Source organism: Chrysemys picta, chromosome 9 (genome assembly GCF_011386835.1).
Source record: "Chrysemys picta bellii isolate R12L10 chromosome 9, ASM1138683v2, whole genome shotgun sequence".
NCBI classification, from domain to species: Eukaryota; Metazoa; Chordata; order Testudines; family Emydidae; genus Chrysemys; species Chrysemys picta.
Genome location: NC_088799.1, coordinates 37,313,318 through 37,323,313, shown reverse-complemented (window position 1 = coordinate 37,323,313; position 9,996 = coordinate 37,313,318).

Sequence of the window (9,996 nt, the reverse complement as noted above, 5' to 3'; positions counted from 1 at the left end):
TTTTGTGCCAATACTATACTGTGTGTGCCTGCTAATACCACTAACTGTTTTGTTGTCCTTTTAGTACTTTCCAAAATGGACTGAAAACATACTGCAGTCAAGTTGATGGCCTCAGTAATTCACTCACTAAATTGAACTGCAAATGAACTATTAAGTCACCCTGCTATTCATCCAGCCATGTAAAATGGCTAGATATGTAAAATTACAGTGGGTAAAGGGAATGATCTGGGTCAGTATGAGTTAACTATCACATATCTTAGAACACTAATTAGGGTATTTTAAAAATGGAACAGCATACAGATCATTGTACTTCTTGAATGCTGGAGACACTTGTCTTCCAGCTTCTAGTCTTACTACACACCTCCTCCGTAGGGTCATCTCACAATAATTGTGTGCTCTCTTATGTGTTTTGTATGGACTCTTCCAATAATCCCTTTACCAAAAGGATTCCTGTAAGCCTGTTGCAGGTGCTCAGATGGTCATATAAATATCTCGGAAGAAGGGTTACATCCTCTTCTCTGCTTCACCCATGCATATGGATGGAGGGGGCACAGAAGGAGTCTCTCTTCCACGTGCAAGCAGACAGGCTGAATATGTCCATAGTGTACAACAGTGTGCTGGGATATACACCTGACTTATGTGCCTCAGCATGCCTGAGGGAATGTGGTCCACTGGAAAAGGGGTGTACCCAGCCTTTCTGACTGTTAGCATGTAGCCTGTGATCAGAAGCAAGGGCTAGTTGGTAGCAGCTGAGAGGAGCAGTAAAGGGAGCATCTCATTGTCATTGCACTTCCACCAAGGGCAGGATTTAGCACTGCCCTCCGATGGTAGCACGCAACTGGTATGGACATCAATAGGAGATGCATGTGTTTATCCAAAAGAACTATTCGGCCCTAAAAGTTTATACACAATAAGTAATAAAACATTTGCGACTTTAAGTTTTCATTGAGGGAAAGAAACTCTGTAAACTACAATAGATTCATATGGTGTCTAATGGGAAGTATTTTAAAGCAATTTTTAAAAGTGGGAAGGTGATAATTAGTCATATGTTTCTCTCTCTTCTCCTTCAATTCACTCCTTCAGACCTACTTTTTTCATGGCACCTTCTCAACAAAGATATTTCAACGCCTGCCCACATCTGCTCTATTGACCCAGTTTGATGACATGTTACACTAAACCACAGTCCCTGCCCAGAAGAGTTTGCAATCTGAGTTGCTAAAGTGCATTGTTAGTGAACTGTATCAGAGGGGTAGCCATGTTAGTCTGGATCTGTAAAATCAACAAAGCGTCCTGTGGCACCTTATAGACTAACAGACGTATTGAAGCATAAGCTTTCATGGGTGAATACCATGGCATCCGACGAAGTGGGTATTCACCCACGAAAGCTCATGCTCCAATACGTCTGTTAGTCTATAAGTGCCACAGGACTCTTTGCTGCTGTTAGTGAAATGCCACTCTTGCACTTATGTGCATCCATTGAAGCAACAAATGGGTATATGTGAGAATAGAATTTGGCCCTTATAAAAATTTAATAATCATCAGTGAATGCTGGTCTTAAAAAAAAAAAAAAAAAAAACGGACACAGGGCCAGATTCACAGTAACTCAAGTCAGTAGAGCTGCAGCAATTTACACCAGCAAAGAATTTCATCTAATGGCTACAAACAAAATTCTATATAAAGAAAAAAGAGAATAAATACAAAAGCTAATGTTTTCAGAGTTCCTTGGGATCTATCAGTGCTTAATAGCTTTGAAAATCAAGCTATTTTAATATACATATCTAAATATGGATTTAGGTGCCTAATTTTCAACACCAAAGTTTGAAATTTTTGACCGAAATACATAACACCTCAATAGTGCTAATAAAAATTTTTGGCTTTGTCTAGCACCTTTCATCAGAGACCCTGAGTGCTTTGCAAATGTTATTTAGTTAAGCCTCCCAAAATCCTTGTGATATATGTAAGATAGAGAAGCTTTTAGTGGCTTGCCCATGATAATATGGAAAGTTAATGACAGAGAGGAGAATAGAATGCACATCACCTGATTCCAAGTCCAGTGCTCTAAACACTAGAAAACTTATTTCTCTGTCTCGTTTAGCTATATGTTATCTACCCTACTTTTCCCTAATACCTGACATTCTTGTTGCTAAGTATAATAAAATAATTACAATTATAAAAGTAGATGATTGATATTGTTTGGAACAGTGTGTTTTATTTCCTCTGAACACCTATTAAGGATTATTAAAGAAACTAATTTTCCCTTTATTTGCTTTTAAAATGAAAAACAGACTTAAAATAAAATAGCAAACTGTAGGTCTGACTTTGTATCCATAGTATATGTAGGAGAACAATTAATCACAACTTGTTAGCCAAGTATGTAGTTAATAGACAAATTGTTCTTTCATTAAAAAGCATATGAAGGCTCATCCACTGAAGTATATAGCTCAATAGGTAAAATATGCAATTAAAATACATCTATGTTCAGATGACAGAGAAAGCAGTTTCACCAAGAAAGAATATTTAAAATAATTTGCTACTGATACTTGTGCTGTGGCTATTTAATTGACCAATGAGTGAATGACATTGTACAACCAGAAATGTGTACTATAAAAGATGAACTACTAAATTATGTATGTTTATTAGTAAAGTTCATGTAGATTGGATGGAGGGAACCATGCCTTTGACCATCATCTGAGAAAGAAAGAAAGAAAGAAAGGGTGGGGGGAGCCAAGATTGTATTGAATGCTTGATTGCTTTTCAGACTCTTTCCATTAGGGATTCTGTCAATCAGCCTTGGAGAGACCATTCCTTTTGATGACATTAATGGACTTACTGAATAGTCTTTATCATGACTCTGAATATGTTTCTGCATTTGAGCGTAGCTCTGTGGTTTTAGGCTCAATCTTCCAATTTACTTGGAAAGAGGAAGGGGAATTGCTAGGTATGAATAGTTAACTTCCTAGCTTGGAGCCAAGAGATGAGAAATGATCACATAGGTATTTATGGGAAAAATTGGATTTATCAAAGATGAACAATTAAATAAACAATTCTTTGACTAGATTTTTTTCAAAAAAAGTTTTGAAACAATTTATCCAAAAAAATCTAAACTATTAAGTATTTTTGAAATTATTCCTTTCACAATTATTGTAAAATTGCACTACAACCCAACATATTTTGTTCTGCCTTTACTATACTTCAGCAAACATCAATATTTCAGATTGAAAATTTGTGCCACATTTCACCACTCCAGTTCTATCTGAGGCTAAGGATATTGGTCACTTCCTATTTCAGTTACAATTTCTGCATTTATCATAACCCAGATCAATCCAACAATTCTTCTCAACTCCATGCCTTACAATGTTCACAATTTTTGTTGCTGTATCCATCATGATGACAATGTTGTCCATTGGATAGGCACAGAGATTAGGAACCTGGTAACCTAGGTTCTCTTCCTACATCCAACACTGCCTTGTGTAAGTGTGGGCAGATCACTTAATATCTCTGTATCTTGATTTATCCATCTTGAAAGTGGGATAATAGCACATGCCATTATAAAGTGCTTTGTGATCTATAAATGAAAAGTGCTATATTTTTAAATTAGTTTTTATATAATATGGGAATCTATTTAGCAAATACTGATTATCGTTATCATAGCTTTAACATGCCTTTTGTGTAGGATGATGTCCATTTTTCAACATAAAATATTTATCAAAAAAATGTAGCCCAGCTCTGCATGACAGTTACAGACCTTTAGAACAATGAAACTAGCAACCACCCAGAGGGAGGTCCATGAGTGCAGAAGACAGAACTTTCACAGGATTTAAACCTGGCTATGGAATCCATCTCCACAGGACATTAGATTGACCACAGACCAGAACTAGGGTGACCAGATGTCCCAATTTTATAGGGAAAGTCCTGATGTTTGGGGCTTTTTCTTATAGAGGAGTCTATTATACACACACCCATCCAGATTTTTTCACCCTTGCTGTCTGGTCACCCTGATCTGAACACTTTCAGAACTAAATCCAAAATTCATGGACTCATAGGCTCTTCAATTTAGCAGAGAAGGGTATAACATGATCCAGTGGCTGAAAGTTGAAGCTAGGCAAATTCAGACTAGAAATAAGGCATACATTTTTTATGGTGGGAATAATTAACCATTGGACCAGCTTATTAAGGGTTGTGGTAGATTCTCCATCACTGACAATTTTAAAATCAAGATTGGATGTTTTTCTAAAAGATGTCCTCTAGGAATTATTTTGGGGATGGCCTGTGTTCTATGGCCTGTGTTATACAGGAGGTCAGACTAGATGATCACAATGGTCCTTTCTGCTCTTGGAATCTATGAATTATGCACTTTTCCCTCTCTGATTTATAGAAATAGCTTCAAAAGATCTGGACATTTCTTCTGACTGGACATTGGACAATGTTCAACCAGACCACCTTCTCTGGAAAAGCAAGGTAATGCCAAATATAGCACAATGGTCTAATGCTCTTGAAGTCTGCACATTTTGAGCATCTCTTTTATTGGGAGCTTGCTTGAATGGGGTCCCAAGTGCCTTCTGAATCATAATAAATCTAAACATTTTATTTTTGGACAGACACCAGGTAGATTTTGGGATGAACATCACTGAGTGGCATGTTTGGGTTTGCTGACAGCAAGTCTGAGGTTGTCTAAATAGCCATAAAACTGTGGAACTTTCACAGCTCATTGCCTGTATTTTTTTTTCCAGCAGAGAATCTGTGAAGAGTATGCAAAACCTCTGTGCATTGGCTCTGTAGCCTCGAAATAATAAAACTGCTGATTTGATGGTTTAAACTAATTATAATATAGCCATAGTATATATGTACAAATGAATTTGGTCCCTTTTCTTCCTTTATGTGGGGGGGAGGGGACATTTATAAGTGAACCAGCAGTTCTAAGGTGTTTGCAGATACACAATGATTTCCTTGTGTAACAAGATCTCTTATGGGAAACATTAAACACATTTATCCAGTCATATTTACAGCTCTTGCAACATGAATTATTAAACATCTCTAATGTTCTACAATCACCATCCAAAAGGCAGGAACAAAGTTGCTCTTCAGATAATCAACCCTGATTCAGGGCTCATCCTTCCCATTCTATACACTGGAGGCTTGGCATTTGCTTGCTGCTATTAATTTGATTGACTTGTGGTGCTGACTGAGTTAAATCTGACCTTAGACACAGAAGAGGAGAGTACATTCAAAGACAGATTGACTTTGGATAGTGTAATAACACATTGGAGGGGCTACATGGGGCACAATTCCCATGTGCCACAAATGAGTTATCCATATAAATTCCCCAGTTCATTGATAGGAAACTATAGACTTTCTCCTGAACTTCTTACCCCAGCAAAATTCCTGCTGAAGTCTATAAAAGATTTGCCTGTGTAAGGACCATAGAATGAGGGATTACAACCGTTTATTTTCCTAAGGTAATGATGTTCCCATAAGACACAAGTAGCAGAGTGAAACCTCTGGCTAGAGTACTGGACTGGGACTCAGAAGATTTGGGTTCTATTCCTGCCTCTGTCACTGCCCGGGTTAGGCAAGTCATTTCACAGCTCTGTGATACTGACCTCTTTTTGTGTAAAAAGTTTTAAGCTCTATAGATAAAAAGTGCTATCTAAGAGCTGGGTGCTCATAGTTTTCTTTCCTCTCCCACAGTCTGGGTGATACCAAATCAGACAGGATTATGTGGTAAATCAGCCTTTGCTATGGAAGAAATGTGCTAACATTATTTACATAAATACCTTTTTATAGAGAACAGTTTTTTCACAGGTGGAATTCACTAAGTAAACCAAGATTCATCACAACTAGAAGAGTGCCTCCTCTTCGCTCCCCAGGAAATGTGGAGTCTCATCAGCCCATCCATCCATGCAAGTACTTTTATGACCTTTGTCACAGAGAGCCTCACAGCCATTAATGGGTTTTATCCCCAGCAAGGGAGGAACAGCATCTCTTTTCTGAGTGTATGTTTACATTTGACCTGGGAGGTGTGATTCCCAGCTCACAGCGACATACCCGCGCTAGCGCTGCTTGAGCTGGTGCCTAAAAATAGGTGTGTGCCACGTCAATATGGGCGGGAGCTTGGGCTAACCACCTGAGTATGTACACAGGAAGTCAGGCTTGATTGTACTCGAGTGGCTAGCACAGTGGCTACCTGTGCCACTGTAGGACACACTGCTGGTTTTCGGCACTAGCTCAAACATCTTGTGCAAATACAGCTACACGAGCCGGGAATCACGCTTCCCATCTCAAATGTAGACATACTCCTAGGCATCAGCACCAGTCTCTTAAGGTCCTTTCCTACAACTAGTGAGGGGGATTTCAGCAGCAGAACTCCCCCCCACTCTTTCTGCACCTGCAGAGAGGACTTTGGCCTTTCTTCCTCTGCAGCTGCAGGGTTAATTCCAACAGGGAGACTTTGCTCTTGTCCTTGCATCCAGGAAAGTAGGGCAGGTTTGAGTATTAGCTGTTCAGCATTAGGGAGGCTTCAAAAACTTCTTCATAACCAGGGAAAGACATTGCTTTAAAAAGAATGAAACCTAGTGTCAACTAGGTTTGAGTGAGGTAGATCTCCAGGTACCTAAGATAGTGGCCACAAGCCTGATGAGGTATTAATCACAATGGGAGGGGCTAGAAGGAGCCAATCAGCAGCCCACCTCTTCCAAACCAGCTAATGAGCAGCTGTAGAAGGCAGAAATATTGGTCCTGCTCCCTCCCCATTGCTCTCTGCCCTTCTCACAGGCACCATGTGTGCCCATGGGGCAGAAGGGTAGGGACCTGTGTTCAGAGGCTTTCAACCCCCTCCCTTCACAGATGGACCACAGGGGGTGCATGTCTGTATGCTTGGCCTTCTCTTCTGGGAAGGGAGCAAGGCATTATATTACAAGTCCTGCTTCAATTAAGCTGCTTTTCCTGCAGTACCTAAAGCAGAACCAGTGCATTGTAATGGAGATTTCACTCTGCAATAACAGCAGCACAGCAACTTTTACACAACCTTAGTGGTAGTACTTTTGTTCCTGGGGACCTGCAGGTGTCTAGCAAAAAGTACCTACAACAACCCTTGACTCCTTTAAAAAAGGAAACTTGGCCAAGGTGAACAAAAGTCCTCAGTAAATATCCCCAGCAACCAAAAACTCCATGCTTCTGGGAGGAAGGTCTGATTCTGCAAAATGTACTCATTAAAGGCATGGGAGTTTTGCCTGAGTACAGACAGTAAGCGTAGGCATCTTATTTCATATAAAATAAGAAGTGCGGTATTCAGTACAAGGTATTATACATTCTATTTGCATTATTAACAGTATGACTGTTTGTCCCATAATATGGGTAAGGAAAACATAAAATAGGTAAAATTAGAGCAGACACCATGTTGAGTATTAGAAACAGTGAAGCACTAAGTTAAATGTTATGAGATCTGGTGAGTTATTTTGGAGTGGCTCAGCCAAGCAGATATGACGAACCATGTGACACTCCCTTGTGCATTTTGGTAACTATAACCTGTGAAGTCAATAATAAACAACTGCTGCTTTACAAGATCCTAGGTTAAATACCATGGGATTACAGTTGCTTTACCAAGATGTTCTTAAGCACTGTTCTACTTGCAGTCTTGTTTTTATAATTATGCAGATCATACCTGGGTTAGACTATTTTATTTAATACTTCCCTATTTTATTGCTTTTTTAAAAAAAATTAAAAAGTGCAACTATTTTTATGGATTTTTGATTTATTAGTGACAAAGGATTTACACTGTATTTCCCAAGTAAATTAAACATTTATTTTATTTGCTTTCTGAGAATGGAAGTGTAGAAAACTTTTAGGGGATCATTTAAATGTTAAATCTATTTAAAACCTCAAAGATGCTCAATTATACCATGCAGACCTATTACATCATTCTCAACATTTGTTTTATTTGCAAAGATGAAAAACACAAACAAGAAAAAAAATCCTAAAGGGATTTGCTTAAATGTTGTAAGTGAGAAGGTCTTCTGTAATGTAGCAATCAAAGTTTATACCTGAATTTTCCTAAGCTTGGTGTTCTAGCATAACCCTTAAACAATGGTTGTACTATTCTCTAAAACTCCGAGAGCCAGATTGTCATTGGACTTCATTGGATTTGTAAGGGGTTGAGGGAGAGTGGAAGGAGTCTTCTCACACAAGGTCCCCTACGCAGGGGCCAAACCCAACTGCTGTTCCTCAGCTATCATCAGTATAAGTTCAGTGGGGTGAGGAGATGTGAAAAGGAAACAAGGTCATGACTGCTCCTGGAAAATCTCTCCATGGCTCCCTTTGTCAAGGACCTCCAGGGCACCAGCTTTACAAACGATGGAGAAAGGCAGAAGAAGGGTGGCCCTTTGTTTCTGCTTCTGGATGTGTTTTCTCTGGTGGAAGCATAGTGCCTACAAAGATGTGTCCATATGTACATGGTTAAGAACTGAAACTCCCTTATATCAACTAGATTCAAGATCAGGGGTTGGCAACCTTTCAGAAGTGGTGTGCCGAGTCTTCATTTATTCACTCTAATTTAAGGTTTCGCGTGCCAGTAATACATTAATGTTTTTAGAAGGTCTCTTTCTATAAGTCTGTAATATATAGACAAACTATTGTTGTATGTAAAGTAAATAAGGTTTTTAAATTGTTTAAGAAGCTTCATTTAAAATTAAATTTAAATGCAGAGCCCCCTGGACCGGTGGCCAGGACCTGGGTAGTGTGAGTGCCACTGAAAATCAGCTCACATGCCGCCTTCAGCGCGCATGCCATAGGTTGCCTACCCCTGTTCAAGATTATTATTCTTTTTTCCAGAAGATTAATTTAGATCCCTGTGGCGGGGCGACAACTCACCAGTGCAGCACCTCCTGCCGGTCATCCTGGGAATTAGCTCTTTCAGCCCAGAGCGCCCTCTGCAGGCCCATGTCTCACCAGCCGCTGGCCCCCCATGTCCCTCCCATACCCCCTACATTGGGGTTCTGCCCACAGCAGCAACCTCCAATCTGGGTCTCCCCACCCAGGAGAAACTACAACCCTCTATCCCCACCTTGCCTCAGTGGCTATTGCCAGTCACCATCTAGCCCCTGCTCACTGGGGCAGACTGCAGTCTATAAACCACTCATCATCGGCAAGGGGGGTTGGACCAGCTGCCTATCTCTGGGCTGCCCCTCTGCAGCCCCAGTACTTTTTGTAGGCCTTTAACAAGGCCTGCAGCCTGGGGTTTTACCAGGCTGGAGCTCCCCAGCTCCCTCTGCCCTTCCCCAGCACTGCTCCACCTTAGGCACCCTTCTCAGCTCCCGGGCAACCCGGTCCTTCGCTCTCCATCAAGAGAGAGACTCTCATAGCTTCTGGCCCACAGCCCTTTTATAAGGGCCAGCTGGGCCCTGTTTAAGCTGGTCACAGCTGGGGCGGCTTTCCCAATCAGCCTACCTTTTCCCAGCCTCAGCCCCCTCCAGGGCTGCTTTTAACCCCTCTTTACTGGAGTGGGACAGCCACCCCACTACAATCCCCTTGTACAGAATCTTTTGGGGTTCTGTGTATTATAAACAACATCACGAGCTTTCCTTTGACAGAGAGCTTCACAAGCTTAGGGAGAACATAAATCCAACAAATTTTTTAAAAAAATTCTGTTGATTTGGCTGCAGCACAAATCATTTGTCTTGACTTGTAAACAAAGGTATATTATCTTCTGGTAAAACAGTCAACTAATGTCCGAGGAGACCTGTGAAACTCAGATTCCCTGCAGGCAAAAACTTTCTCTCAAGAGAAATGTAATGCCTTAAAGACATAATAATAAACTGAGTTATATCCCCTTTTTATTTTTAAATAACTTTTGTGTTTCTAGGTATTAAAAATCCTGTGGGTAAAAAATGCATTATGAAGAGTTGGTCTCTGAAGAAGATATTGAGTACTTCTTATCACAGGCTTGCTGAGTAACCCCTACTCCAGTGGTTCTCAACATATTTACCATTGTGGGCCACATAT